General features: G+C 43.1%; 1 protein-coding gene across 2 annotated transcripts in view; it reads right to left on the bottom strand.

Moving 5' to 3' along the window:
* The window catches only part of LZTS1 (leucine zipper tumor suppressor 1), a 51,605-nt gene extending 50,368 nt beyond the window's left edge, over positions 1-1,237 (bottom strand). For both annotated transcript variants that reach the window (XM_032855896.1, XM_032855895.1), the window contains exon 1: positions 1,045-1,237. The gene's annotated coding sequence lies outside the window, so the exon portion shown is untranslated. The remainder of the gene's footprint in view (positions 1-1,044) is intronic.
* Positions 1,238-15,809: the final 14,572 nt, after the last annotated feature.

Raw genomic sequence — 15,809 nt, 5'->3', positions numbered from 1 at the left:
GAATGGACCCAAGGCAGGAAGGTGTGAATGGGAGCGAAGGGACCCAGGAAATATAGATGCTCAGATCCCTAAGCACTCTTTGTTTCTGGGGAACTGGGGGCTCTGAAGCTAGCAAGTCCTAAGCACTTTTCTAGGCCTGACACACTCCTGGGCCAGGAGAACAGCTCCACTGTTCACTGCTTTCCACTTGGAGCAGGAAGGAGAAAGATCATCTGGTCTATGATGTTTTGATGCCTGTTGCTCCTGAGCTGTATGCTATGAAAGCTGGAGTTCAGCATGTTGGAGGGTGTGTGTGTGTGTGTGTGTGTGTGTGTGTGTAGGGGTGGGGATGGAGTCAGGGTCTGGCTGCCTTTGGTGGGTGAGAGAAAGAAGTGAATGTGGCATGTGTGTAGGTGTGGGACTGTGTGTGTGTGTTAATTTGGCTGAATGGCAAGTCCAGGACTGATCCTGGTTGGCCCACAACTCCAGGGGGCCAAGTTCCACGTTCATCAACACCCTCTCTATCCACCTCAGCCTCTGTGACATATTCCTTCAGTGAGACATTCCAAACCTCTAACTGCATCAGTGTCCCTGCCACCCTGTGAGCACAGACACAGCCCATCTCCAAAGTTCCAGACGGAAAGTGTAGTGGCCTGACCCCAGCTGTCAGGCCCTCTGTCTGGAGCCAGGGTCCCTCCGGGATCACGCACATTCCCCTTTTCCTCATCTCAGACATCATTGTCACCCAACACTTAATGTCCATCAAGATCAGATTTAGGATGGGAGCAGATAAAACCAGTCTGCCGGAAACGGAGACAAAGACAGAAGGACAGACGCAGCATCCCCTTCTCCAGGCTGGGACCAGAGCAGCAGCACCCACCCTCGCAGAAGTGGAGACCCTGACAGTTACATGCGGAGACAAAGACACCTAGACAGACCCTGACACAGACAAAGACCGACGGACGCACGGACGCACCGGTACGCCGCGGGGAGCGCAGTTTTCCCCGGGAATGCCCGTGCAGCCGCGGCAGGAGCGAGGAAGACTCCGCGTCCACCGCACCTTACCTGCCCCCCTGCTCCTCGGACTGACTTGAGAATTTTTTTTCAGTGTGTTTTACAACGTGTTCCCGGCTGTCTTCCCAGAGCCGCCGGCCTGGCGGGTGCCGCGGCGCCGTCGCAGCCCGCGGTTCTGGCTCACCGGACCCGGCGGCGAGAGAAACTTTCGGCCTCCCCGCGCGTCCGCCGCCTGCCAGCTCCCGGCGCGCCAGCCTCCGCGCCGGGTCCCGGAGCCGAGGGCGGGGCGGGGAGGAGCGGGGCGGGGCGGGGCGGGGCGGGGCCTGCGCCGGCGCCGCTCATTGGCTGGGGCGCGGCCCGCAGCCTCTCACTTGCCGCTCGGCGGCCTTTGTTCCCGGCTGACAGCTGGGGCTGCTCCGGACCTCTCGGCTCCTCCGGACCTCTCGGCTCCTCCGCGTCCTCTGCCCTCCATCTCTCCGCTCTCACTTCCCGCAGACCCCGCCGAGCGGCCCTGTCGGAGTCTTTCTCTCCACCCGCCGGCCCTTCCCGTTCTCCTACTTTTCCTGTCTTGTTCTTGTCCCTTCCTTTTTTCCTTTTATTAGCGCGCACTCCGTTTTTATTCCTTCGCGTTTCCTGGATCCGTTCCTTCGCTTTCGGTTTACCACCACCCCCCCCGCCCCGTATTCCTTACTTGCTTTATCACCGCTTCTTCTTACTCACCAGTTTCCTTTCCCCAGCCCTGTCTTTGCAACCCCAAATTCCAGCGAAAAGGCTGGATTTCTAGGTTCAAAGACGGGACGAGCCGCTGAGTGACCAAGCTGGGATTACAGACCGGAGCCCAGAACACCGGCACTCCCACTCCCGAGACATTTCAAAGGCAAACTTTGCCAGCTCCCTCCCGGGGACTAGGTTTCGGTGAAAACTGGGGCCTGTTCCAAGTTTATAGCTATAAATCTCACCCAGGATCTTTTCAACGCTATCATTTTCTCTGCCACGCTCCCTTTAGACTTCTAGCAGTTGGGCTAGGAATGAAACCAAACTCACAAGCTTTGGTAGGACAAAAGGCCAGTTAATTGGGGTGCCCGGTGTGGCCTGAGGCGCTGGTCCTGAGGGTTCACCCAGGCTAATCTGCTAAAACCAGGCATGGCTCTACTCAGGGAATGTCATCCTCAGCCAAAAGAGGTATGTCTGTGTGGAGGACAGAAGACTGAGGTGGTTGGTCTCTGACTGTAAGTGTTGTGGGGGAAGATAGCCCAAAGAGAAGCAACACCATTTTGTTTCAGTCACCTGGCTGCTCAGAACCTCCTAAGAGATCCTGACTACTTCAGATCTTGACCCTGAACACCCCAACTCTCAATTCCAGGCTTACTGGAAGGAAACACAGCATAGAGTTTAAGAGCACAGACAGGCTCTGCTAATTATCATCTGTGTGACCTGGAGCCAGTGCCTTTAAACACCTTATATCTCAGGGGTTTTTTGTTTGTTTGTTTGTTTGTTGTGTTTTTTTCCCCTTCATGAAATGGGGTAACAATTCCTGGAATGTAAACTTCCTGAGGGCAGGGACTTGTTCTTTTTTGTTCATAGATGAGGGACTGGGTCTGTTCTGTTCACAAGATGTACCCTCAACACCTAGAGCTTGGCTGGTCTATCATAGTCATGTTATAACTACTTGTTCAATGAACCAGTCCCTAGTTTATAGGTTTGCTGCAGGGACTAAATAAGAATCCTTGGCATGTGGTACGTACATACACATGGTAGCTATTACAGGTAACATTGCAACTTCTCTGTATCAACTCCAAAGGCTATTTAGCCTTCTCAGAACATCACCTCTTCTCTTCCACCTTTGCACATACTTGTCCCTGTTTGAAAGACCTTGCTTTACCTGTCAACATTTGAGACCTAAAATGCAATCCTTATTCATACCATCTTTGATCACCTCAGTCAAAATTACAGTTCCTTTTTCTAAAGCTCCATGTCTCTTGTCCCATTCATTGGCACAGCATATGTACACTTGCTTGCATGGTGGCTGTGACTGCAGGTCTGTCTTCCCCTAGACTATGAGCTATCTAGAGTCAGGGACTGGACTCTACATTTCCAGAGACAGATATTGGGCTTCACAAATGGGAGTTTCTCAGAAACATTTGCTGAATGGATTAATATAAATCAAACATCTCAGCATTAAAAAAAAAGGGGGGTGTAGAATCTTGGAAGGTAGAATAAGGTATCAGGCAGGCTTCAGATTTCAGTCAAAAATTTCAGATTTTTGTGTTCTTAGATGTGGAATTCCATGAAAGGGAAAAGATAATAATCCTGGAAGCCTGTTCCTCATTTCGGCCCTACTACTTACTATTTAAATATTCTTGGATAAACCATGTTCCTGGCTAGGCCTCAGTATCTTTATCTGCAAAGTGGGTAGTTTAGGTGAGACTCTTTAAGGGTACTCCAGCACTGATGTATTGTGGTTCTCTGTCAGAGACATTCTAGGTGGAAGATAAGGCATGGCATGTAGCTCTCCTATAATGACAAAGTTAGACAAAGGGTGTGGGCAGTGTGTTGGTGTGTATGTGAGGGGTGGAACCAGGATACAGTATGAAACAATAGAAGCACCCTGTGCAAGGGATTCTTCAGAGGTAAAGTAGGATGCATTGAAAGTGGGGGTGGAAGTAAGGAAGGAGAGTAAGGAGAGGAGAGCTGCCATGGTATAGCGTGTGTGTGTGTGTGTGTGTGTGTGTGTGTGTGTTCATGAAAGCCTCAGGAATGTGGTCTCCAGAAGTAGAAAGCCATAATTAGCTCCCTGATTCAGCTGTTGGGTATGGTAATGCAATGACTGGGTGTGTCTGCTCCTAACACCCCTGGTGGGATTCTCAATGTGTTGCCTCTTCTTTCCTTTGTTAGTGAAGGAGTGCTGCCCCAACTGGGCCCTGGTTGTCCCATCCAAACCTCTGCTTCCTTCAGGCTCTCCCTTGCCTGAGCTGAGTCTGGAAAGCTGGGTCACAAAGCATATTTTTGTAAAAAATTCCCTACCTTCCTCATCTGTTCACCACCTAAGATTCAGTCAGTTTACCATTCTGGCTTATGATTTTGTCCTTCATTTCTAGGGCCTTAGATTGGTCACATAGGAGCAGGCCCATGGACCAATTAACCTAACATTTTCTCTGGATTAGAATGCCTCTGCCTCTCTCAGTGTGCTTTCACCTATTACAATTTAAATAACTGCCCATCTTCTTGTTTGTGTGCTCAACTTTTCTAAAAGTTTCTCATTCAAAGACCACATCTTTCTTGTCCAATACTGAATTCCCAGGACATTGTTGGTATACAGAAAGCACTCATACAATATTTGAAGGAATTCTATGGAGGGAAAGACAATGTTTTAGAGAGAGACATGGACTCAAATACAGAAGATTCACATCTATTTCCACTTCTTCAAATTTGTGGTCTTGTCACACCTTTTCTGAGACTCCATTTGCTCATTGGTAAAATGGGCCTATTAACATTAGCCTTACCTATTTTGTGACAATGATGCAAAGATGAGGAGAAATAGTCAGATTGAAGCCGGTAAGAAAAGTAAAAAATGTCAAATAATTATTAAACAGTATTTCAAGTCTAAAAAAAAATCCAGATACCTGTGTTAGAGAATAAGAAAACCTAACTATAGTAGCATGCCTGGCTGGCTCTGTTGGTGGAGTATGCAACTCTTATCTCAGGGTTGTGAGTTCAAGCTCCATGTTGGGTGTGGAGATTACTTTAAAAAGTAAAAGTCTTTTTCCTTTTAAGATTTTATTTATTTATTTGACTGAGAGAGCGAGAGAGCGCACGCAGGAGGAACAGTGGAGGGAGAGGGAGAAGCAGGCTCTCTGCCAAGCAGGGATCCCAATTCAGGGCTCAGCCCCAGGACCCTGGGATCATTACCTGAGCCTAAGGCAGACGCTTAACTATCTGAGCCACCCAGGTGCCTCTAAAAAAATAAAAATCTTTAAAAAAAATTTAAAAAGCTGACTATATTAAACTGAGGCTGCAAAAATAGATGAGAAAATATAGTGATATGTCACCGAGCCACTACTCCATTTATCTCCAAGCTACCCCAGGAAAGTATAGGAAGGCTGATTTTCTTGGTGAACAACCTAATGCCTCTTGACCTTAAAGGAAGCACCACCAGTGTCCTGTCTCCCTCCAGAATAAACAGAAACAAAAACAAACAAACAAAATTTCCCTGGAGTTTCCCTGGGTGTGAAGTTTTTATAACCAGAGTTTACATTCCTTACCCTTATGTCCCTGGGCACCTTGCATCTCTTATCCCTGAACTTTGGTAAACTCTTATTTGTGTTGGGAGGAACATCTCTTCCTTAACTTCTCTGGGGTTTATGAAGACAAATAGGATAAAATGCAAATAATGTTTTTTCTTTCCTAGAAAGTACCTAATGACTCCAAGGAACAGTTAATCATTACCATTGGGGGGATTATCTTTTGGAACTTCATTTTGAGTACTTAATCTATATTCAGGAAACCAGGGAAGTTGGAGAAGGAATAAAACACCTTTAGGAGCTCTAGGGAGAACTTGCTGACATCAGAATTCCTATCCAGTGATGACTCATTCACACAAACATGCTCAAGTTGATGTCAAGAAGTATGTCCACTCCACTCTTTCACTGAAAGGAAAACTGAGTCAAAGAGCAAGTTGAGAAATTTTCCCAGCTTTACTGGAGCTGGGACCCTAGGGTTTGGAAGCATGTGTCCTGTAACTGTCTCAGAAACCTTATAACTGATACAGTGCCTGACTGCGGTTTAGTTTGGTTAGTGTAGACCACAGGAAGGCAGCCTTCCTCTGAGCAGAGAGCAGCAAACCAGATACCTTGGCAATGCAAAACCAGGCTCAAATGGAACTAACTAGCTTCTAGTGTGAATAGGCTTTTTTCAGCCATCAGCTGACAAGGTTCATGTGACAACCATTTAGCAAACCATTCAATGCAAGTGCAGGGCTGCGCTAGATTACAGAGAAATAAGGAGGAAGTATTATGATTTGACATGTCCTGCACCACCCCAAATACCATTTCAGTAGGATAAATAGGCTATTCTAATTCAAGATCCTAGCTGTGAAAGGGCCTGGCCTATCACCTTTTCTGCAATCTATCTCTTCTCTTGTTTTAACTAGTTTGTCTGAAATTGTGAATCAGGAGAATGTTTCTACTTATAAGTAAAAAAAAGCATAAACTAAACCGGCTTAAATAACAGGCAACAAAAATCTCATTAATTAATATATTAAGAGATCAGCTTCCAGGTTAGTTCATTCCATGGCCTCACAATGTCATCATAGATCAGGTCTTTGCATCTCTCTGTTCTGCCATTCTTGAACTATGGGCTTTGCCCTCATGGTGGTTGCTTCAAGACTTTGGTTGGATCTGCCAGCCTAGTTATCACACCCAGAACCAGTAATGGGCTAAGGAATAAAGGACCTTTGTTCCTGCATCTCTTTCTTAAGATCAAGGAAAACTTTCCTGGAAGGCTCTCAGTTGACACTAGACAGGATTAGAGACATCATCTAACAATCATTGACAAACTCAAGGAGACTAGTATTATTGGCTTTGGCCAATTGGCTGGGGTGGAATAGATACTGGGACATACCCATGCATTTTACCTTTGTTTTCAAGGGGGAAGAGGGAAGCCATGGAGAAAAACAGTCATTGCTTGCCTATTATGTACCTCATCTGGACATTTTATCTATAGTATCTTATTTAATAATCATAGAAATCATTATCTATTTTTCAAATAAAGAAATTGCAGCTCAAATTGGCTAAATAATGTACTCCAAATCCCATCACTAGTAAGTGGAGGAAAAAGGCCTGGAATTCAGTTTCATCCAAAGCCTTTGCTCTCTCTACTGTTCCAGGCTATCTCACTAGAGGACTCTTCTCAGCTCTACCCAAGCTAGAGACTCCCAAAATGAATTGAAAACTTCCAGGAACCATTGAAAGCACAAGAGATAGTGTCTCCAACACCTCCATAGTGTTGCCCCCCTCCCTACCTACTCACTTTAATTTCACCCTTTAACCCAGCATGTATGTCTCAGTTCTATACTGCCTCCTCATCTTCATCAAGGCCACATTCACCTCTCAGCCCTTGCTCTCACTCAAACCATAATAGAGGTCTTCCAAGGCCCTCCCCAAGCCCTGACCTACCCTCCTAGATTCTCATCTCCACTTCACTGAAGTCTTATTAAATAGCACATCCATGTCCACTGTTCTTTCATTCATTGTGCACTTTGTAGTTTGTGTTCTATTATTTCACGTGAATGTGTCTCGCTTTCCTAGTAGGTGTTTAAGTACTCAACCCAATGCTTGGCCCATGATAGGTAACCAACAAATACTTAATGATTAAATGATGACAGAGACTGCCTCTTATTTTTCTATATCCCTAATAACATTCAGCCTGCTGCTGAGCACATGGGTGGTAACTAATAGACTAATTGGCTTTAGGCTAATTTCTCCCAGGGCTGAGGAATGGCATGCAGATGAAGAAGTTGACATGACCTTTGTCAGTTCTGAGGGGTCCATTTACCAAATGGACCCTGTCAAGCTCACATTTACTTGTAGCCCTGAACTCATTTAAAGAAATAGAACATATGAGACCATGACTTCTGGGAAATCATTTAGTTCCCCTATAAGGAATGCTGGCATGATCATTTCCTTCCCCCCAGGGGGAAGAAAAAAATATCAGAGGCCCTTGAGACCCTCAGTGCTAAAATTTAACTTACACATTTCCTCAGTCATTTCTCAGGAAGCTTCTAGTGTGGGGGTGATCCTAGAAAGGCCAATGCTATACCCTAACAGTAGAATCAGACACTGGTCTTCTGGGATGAGGGATTACCCTGGGCTTGGGCTTCCACTGGCCTGCCTGGATTTCTATTTGAATCCTCCAGGTCACTGCACTTCTCAACAGGCATTGCCATTCTCCCCTTAAGTCTTCTGGTGTTAACCCCACTCCCTGTACTTTGTGTGTCAAACTAGCTAGGTGTTGAGTACATGTTTTGCTTTATCCCCATACCGACCATAGTTATCGTGAAAAGGCTTCAATCTCATTGCCTGCAAAAATAGAGGAGCTAGAGAAAGGGACAGAGGAATGGAGGTGGTAGGAGTCTGTCACAGGTATTCTCTGAGGTTTTTTCCAGCATCCTCTGGCTCTTTTTAGCTAAGTTTGCTGGAAACAAGAAAGAAGGACTGTTGCCCCTGTCAGGTAAGCATTCCATCCAGAAGAGGTTCTTGGTAAGCTTTGAGGATTTTTACTTTCATGAAACAATCAATACAAAATGTCAAATAGCATTAGTTTGCTGGATGTTTCCTAGTACTCGTGCCTACCTCACAGTGCTTAGCACAGCACCTGCCACAAAGGAAACCCCTTTAGTTATGATTTTCTTTGCCATCTACTCTCCCCGAGTCAGAAACTCAGCTGGGTGGTTTCTTACCCTTATCCTCGGTTTCTGGAACTTTTGAATGTTGTTGACAATATAATTCTACAGGGAAGGGCACATACACACAAATATAGAGTAGATTAAAATATGTTTACTAAAATTATTGGGGATACGTGAATGTTATAAATGGACTATGGACACTGACAGCTTTATACTGCTTCCTTCCCAGCTCCACTTTTCACCCCCTTCCCAAAAATCTTTGAATTTTTTCAAAGAATATAATCTAATGAATGAGGCAAGAGTGAATTTTCTGGCACTATCAGTGGGTAGAGGAGACACCTAGGAGGGCAATAGCATTTCATCCTGTCTTTGAGAGTCCAAGGTTAGGTTTCCTGCTGAGAACAAAAAAGCTCCAAGTTAAGGGGGAGGCAACCAGGGGACCCTGTCCAAAATGGCAGCTTGAGAGGAAGTAGCCTGCTGCCTGTTCTGGAACCTCTCAAAGCAGTGTTTAGAATGTTCTCTCTCATTAATCCTATTTAAAGCTGAGAGGGGAGGCAGGGAGTCCTGTTTCAACTTGCAGTGGTGAGGTTCCCTGCTGCCACTGCTGCAGGGCTAAGCCCAGGGCTGGGAGGGGGATGGGGCTTTCTAGGGCCACTCTGGCTCACAGCTTCTTAGAAGAACTTCTCAGACTCCCCCGACCCTCAGACCTGATTTTACTGGCCTGCCCCTGGCCTTAATCTGTGTTGAGGAAGAGGATGCTTGGTGAGAAGGCAGGAGGTGTGGGCTGGCAGGCTAGCTGGCTGGCTGTTCTGGTAGTGAGAGGGTGTTGGGAGGAAGGTGAGGAACTCTCCATTGAGGTGTAGGTGGGGGAGGGAGAAACAAAAAAGAAGGGGCCCTTGTGCAAGAGTGTTTTCTGGGAAAGTGCCTCTCCCTCTGGGCATGAGGAGTTCTCTAACTGGTTTAAAAACACATTCTGTCTTTGGGGTTCTCATAAAAAAGCCAGATCTAGGGAAAAGAGGTCTCCCTGGCCTTCAAGAGGGAATGTGTGAGTGAATGTACCATTAATAATGTAGGGTCAGCCTTTTACAGAAAGAGGATAGTAGACAGTGCTTCCTTCTATAGTATTATTTCTGGGAGACCCTAAGAGAATTCTTTCCTAAATATACTCCTATAAGTAAGTGAGAGTCAGTACTTGAGATTCACCTACAGGCAAGACAAAATCTATTGTTGTCTGAAGGTCAGAGTTCATGGCTAGCTCTGATGCTTATTAGCTATGACCATGGATGTCATTTAACCTCAGCTGATTGCCTATAAAGTGCAGAGAGCAACCCCTCATACACATGTGTCATATATATCTCACTGGGTTGTCACAAAGACCAAATCAGGTGACAATATAAAAGTTCTTTTAAAACTCAAGTCACTGTAGACACAAGGCGGATGCAGCCCTTTCACTCCAGGTCTGCCCCACTGATGCAGGCTTTAAGCCCTTACTATATACTTGTTCCCCAATATTCTGATAAGCTTTCAGGGCCAAACACTAAAATCTCACAAGGACAAGCTTTCTTTCCTTGTTATTTCCTCTTGTCCTGAGGATCCTTTCTTAGCCTGGGCCTCTTTTAGGTTGTCTAGAAATGTGCCATGATAAATGTCGGAGCCTTTCCTAGCCAGACTGGGCAGGGGTTGAAAGATCTGCATTTTTACTCCCATCAAACTCTAAGAAATTCTAATTACAGGGTGACTTTTTCAGTTTGGATGTCAAGAATGTGAACCAAAGAAAGTGGCTTCTGTTTTATTCTGTGGTTTGTTAAGTATGCAACTTAATCTTACCAAGCCTCTGTTTTCTCATCTGTTAAGTGGGGATAATAACACCCGCTCTTCATACATTAAAAGATTGGCCAAGATCAAATGAGATAATGTTTGCACTTCAAAAGTATAAAGTGCTCTACAAATAGATTAAGTCTCTGCTCTGGAGGAAGAAAAGAAAATCCTGCAGGACCACGTCTTCTGATGTCCAGGCCAGAATTCTGTCAACCTAAAGTGAGACTGTTTTTCCTCAAATCCCCCTAGACATCTTAGAGATAGTTTTCACCTCCCTCTCTTTCCCTGCCTGGGGATAATAAGACTGTTAACTTGTTTTTTGGTTGTGGTGATTTCGCTTGCTAGGTAAATGTCAAGTTCTACTTGACTAGAAGTTAATATATAATGTCTTTCCTTTCCTCCTGAGTACAATTCTGTTAAATTATCTCTTTATGCTCACATTGATTTTTTTTTTCTGCTTTTCAGTTTTAAGTCCTAAAATAGCATATTTTACCCTACTGCTTTACTGCTTTCAAGGCAATAATGATGGTGCCTGGCATTGTGGGAGTTTAATGCAAATCTAGTGAAGTTGGCTGTGTCTCAGCATAGCAGGAGCACTGCCAAAGGGGCGTTTATCAAGGATGCCTGACAACCCCAGGAGTCTAAATTACCTTACATTTGCAGCCTTTCCTTCACTATCCCCCATCACCTTTATGCAGACCAAAGGAAGCACAAGACACATTTTGTTAGCCCCATTTTACTGAGAGGAAAATGAAGATACATAACAATTAAATGCTTTTATAAGGTCATGAGGCTGATGCTGGACCTGAGCTTAAAATTTTGGCTTCTTATTGGCGAATTACTCTTACTACTAAGCCTTTAGCCACTGTAAGATATTTGATGATTCTGCCTTTCCCATGGGTTGGTTCTACTCCCAATTCACTTTTATGATATGGCATGCAGATTTTTTTTTTAAAAGATTATATTTATTTATTTGAGAGAGACAGAGATAGTGAGAGGGAGCATGAGCAGGGAGGAGAGGGAGAATCAGGCTCCCTGCCAAGCAGAGAAGCCAGATGCCAGGCCTCAATCCCAGGACCCTGACACCAGGAGCTAAAGGCAGAGGCTTAACCAACTGAGCCACCCAGGCATACAGATCATTCAACCCCTGCCCAGTCTGGCTAGGAAAGGCTCCGACATTTATCATGGCACATTTCTAGACAACCTAAAAGAGGCCCAGGCTAAGAAAGGATCCTCAGGACAAGAGGAAATAACGAGGAAAGAAAGCTTGTCCTTGTGAGATTTTAGTGTTTGGCCCTGAAAGCTTATCAGAATATTGGGGAACAAGTATATAGTAAGGGCTTAAAGCCTGCATCAGTGGGGCAGACCTGGAGTGAAAGGGCTGCATCCGCCTTGTGTCTACAGTGACTTGAGTTTTAAAAGAACTTTTATATTGTCACCTGATTTGGCAAAAATATCCTGTACAACATTTCACCCAGCGCAAGAAACCTAACTATGATACACAAAGCAGGAAGTTAGCCAATTCTGTTTGTTGATTATTTTAACAAAGAACTCACAAACCATTCTATTTCTGATAAACTATTCTATTTTTGACATCTGTATGTGTTGGGGAACTTGGTGAAATTAAAATAAAAATCTCTCTCCCAGTAATATCTACCTATCATTTAATGGTTCATTAAAAGTTGCAGCTAAAAATGATGAAATGAGGGGCACCTGGGTGGCTCAGTTGATTGATCATCTGACTTCAGATTTCAGCTCAGGTCATGATCTCAGGGGTGAGATCGAGCCCCATGTAAGGCTCTACATGGAGTTCAGAGTCTGCTTGAGATTCTCTGTCTCCCTCATCCTCTGACCTTTCCCCTGCTCATGCTCTCTATCTAATAAATAAATTAAATAAATAAATAAAATCTTTTTAAAAAGGAAGAAATGATGAAATGATGGCTCCAGTCTAAGTAATAATTCTCTCATGAGTTGGGGTGTGAATTCTGGCTCTGACTGCCAGTCTGGTTTTCTTATCCCCAACACCATGTTAATTCTGCACACCTGAGAACTTAATATGCCTATTCCCTCTTCCACACGAAAATCTTGCAAATTTGAAAACCACAATCTAGTGTAAGAAGTCCCAAATCTAGTGGAAAGGAGTTTCCTCTTCTCCAAATTTAATGTACCCATTTTACTTTACCATTACTCATGAGATGTGATTTTTCTCATTTACTCAATAAACATTTCAAGATATTCCAAGTATTTCCTTTTTTTAAAAAATATTTATTCTTTGCAGCAGAGAGAGTTGGGGGGAGGGGTTGGGGAGAGAATCTCAAGCAAACTCCCAGCTGAACACGGAGCCCCATCCAGGGCTAGATCTCATGACCCATGAGATCATGAAATGAACTGAAACCAAGAATCAGACACTTATCAGGCTGAGCTGCCCAGGTTCCCCTCAAGTATTTCAACCATAGTCATCCCTGTGCTATGTACTAGGAACAGAGCATGGAGCAAGACAAATGTGTTCTTTTCTTCTAAAGCCTGCAGTCTGGTGGGGACGATGGTCATTGAACAAACAAAATAAGGTGTAGCAAGGTGCTGTAGGAAGTACATGGATGTCTAGGAATATGCTAGGGAGGACACCTAATCTGTGCTGCTCCTAGCCATCCGTGTTGCTGTGTGCCCATAGGCTTTCTAGTGAGGATCTCTATAAAGTGTGGGGCAATGGACAGTCCACATTAACCCAAGAATTTGTCCAAGGCAGAGTGCAGCTATTCTCTCTCTCTCTAACAACACACTAAACATCTGTTAAAGCAAGGTAAGATGGAGTTTGCTTTTTACCAGGTGCACTGTACTGAGGTCCCCTCAAGTCTATATGATTTATTGTCCAGTCAGACCTGATTAATTTTTTTAAATTGAAATGAAGTTATTCACAATTTACTTGTATTAGATTTCATTTTCTTTGTTTTGGTCCAGGATCCTAATCTGTAATAGTCTCTTTTTGTCTCCATTTCTATTAACAAAGATATGTTTGCAAGAACTATAAACTTGTTCAGGTTATCCTAGTTTATAAGAGTTTATTGTAAGGATAAGAATAGCTTCTGCAGATCCCACAAAGGGCTTTCAGAGGAGGGAAGAGGAGATGACCAGAGCAGCATCAAAATGAGAACAACCCTGGGGACCCATCTGCCACATAAGTATTCTCACTCCTCTACCTCTTCTTCCTATTCTACTCTCTATTCTTTTCCTCCTTATGTCTCCTTGTGGTTTCTTTTTATTCTTGATTTCTTCCAGTTGCCTTTTCTCTGTGTCTTTCCACTTCTACACTATTTGTCAACTGCATTTGCTGCTTTTCGACATGTAGAAGATCTGATTAAGTCAGCCATCCTTCTCAAGAATCAAGTGTCTATATGGTCCTGGCTATTTGGATCAGGTTCCATCCCTAATCTAATCATCTATGGTCAGGATGTGGCATTGCATGGGAACAAGCCTAAGAATATCTTGGAAGAGAGATGTAGATATGCAGGCCCCAGAACACATTCTCTTGAAGGCACTAATAGTGTCTGAGTGCTTCATAATTTTCTCCTTACCTATATAGGGATTTAGTTCGCTAAAATATTTGTTTTCTGTTTTCTGAGTTTTATCCTTTCATGTCTCAGTTTCAGACCTGGTACTTCCCTTTACAAAAAGAGCAGTTTCACCTTTCCACTTTACATGTGTGCTGAAAGCAAGAATCATGATCCCAACCACTTGTCACTTGAACCCAAAGAGATTTACTACTTTTAATCTAAATGATGCCTGTTACAACAGGAATGTCTTACGCATTAACAAAGATACAGTCCGAACTTAAAGGAGAGTTGGCAGGTGTTCAGTTTCTCTTCTTGTCACTCTATTCAACCTTTGAAGCCCAACTGGAAAGGAAGACTCAGAGGCTGGCTCTCTGAAGAGGTAGGGACATGTACAGCTGTGGTCCCTGTGGTTAGCCATTGCAGCACTCTTTGTTTGGGAGAGCTTTATAGTTTCTTCAAAACTCGAAGACTGCCATTAAAAATGGTACCTGGCCAAATTTCATTGGCTGTGTACTTCAAAAGTGGAATACAATTACCCCTCTGGTTGCTAGCAAGAGAAGAGTGAAGGTGAAATCAACTAGTGGCTGGACTTCATAAAATCAGAACTTGGTTATATTCATTACAATATATGTTAAGATCAATATGTCAAGAGAAGTCCTTGAAGTATGAAATTAAAGTCTCAAAAGATAGTTGTTTCTGGGGGGTATCAATATACTCCTATTGTTCTTCCTATCATCTTCAATATGTGGGAATTTCTTAGGAATGCAAATTCCCAGGCTGGTGTCACCTACTAAAGAAGATCCCACCTACTAAATCTGAAACTCTGGTGTGGGGGCTACCAATCTATGTTTTAACAGGTGGTTTTAAAACATGCTCGGTCTGAGAATCACTGCTTTTAGTCTGAGAATCGGGGTCACTTTTATTTTTACAAATATTGCTAATCAGGGTAAAAGTCAAATAGATGTACATTCTAGATGTTTACATGGCAAATGACAAAACCATGTATGTATGTGTATATATGTGTGGTATGTGTATGTATATATATATGTGTATATATATATATGTATATATATGTTAATATATTTCATATATAATTCTTACATATATTTCATATACAGTTGACCTTTGAACAACATGGGGGTTAGTGGTGCCAACCCTTGTGCAGGTGAAAATCCATGTGAAACTTTGACTCCCCAGAACTTAACTACTAATAGCTGTTGACCAGAAGCCCAAATGATAACATAAATGGTTGAATAACACATAGTTTATATGTTATATGTATTTATTATATACTGTATTCTTACAATAATACTTAAAATACTTAAATTTTTTATAATATTTCTATGCTATGTGGTTTGTCTGCAAGTTTTGTTGGAAATCCCCCCAAATTTTTCCACTGTGCTTACTGAAAAAAAATCACGTGTAAGTGGACTCAAACTGTTCAAACCAATTTTGTTCAAGGACAACTGTAAACATAATATATATTTTAACTATTATGAATAATTTAAAATATATTTTATATTTTAAAAACATAACATTAATATATTGTTCTTTATAATGTTTATAAAATTATATTTTGTAAATAATATATCATACACACACATATATAGGCATATGGGAAATAAGCCTTATGAACTACTATGCAATTTGAAGATAATGTTCTTTTGGGGGTTTGAATCGCACCATTCTTTTCTATTTTGCATCACACCCAATTGTTGATAGGACAAAGAAAAAGTAAGTGTGGATGAAAACGTGATATACCATCTTTATTACTAACAGAGACCAGATTGGAGAATGTGGATTGAGTCAGTGGACAAATGTATTTCTTAATACACAAAGAAACCCTTCTGTGGGAAGATAGAATTCAAGAATGCCACACTTCACATTAAAAGAAATACCAAGAATGGAGAAGAAGTATTTCTTCCAAACAACTCTAGATGTTTAACCCACAGGGTTTAGCCATTAAGCTGAGTCAACAACGAACATGGCCTTCCTCTTCAAGGTTGGAGATCAGCACTAAATCAAGGCAGTTGCATTGTCCCCTG

The sequence above is a fragment of the Lontra canadensis genome, unplaced genomic scaffold (assembly GCF_010015895.1).
Source record: "Lontra canadensis isolate GAN:19392208 unplaced genomic scaffold, GSC_riverotter_1.0 scaffold10, whole genome shotgun sequence".
Taxonomy (NCBI): Eukaryota; Metazoa; Chordata; class Mammalia; order Carnivora; family Mustelidae; genus Lontra; species Lontra canadensis.
This window is presented reverse-complemented; position numbering and strand designations above follow the sequence as displayed.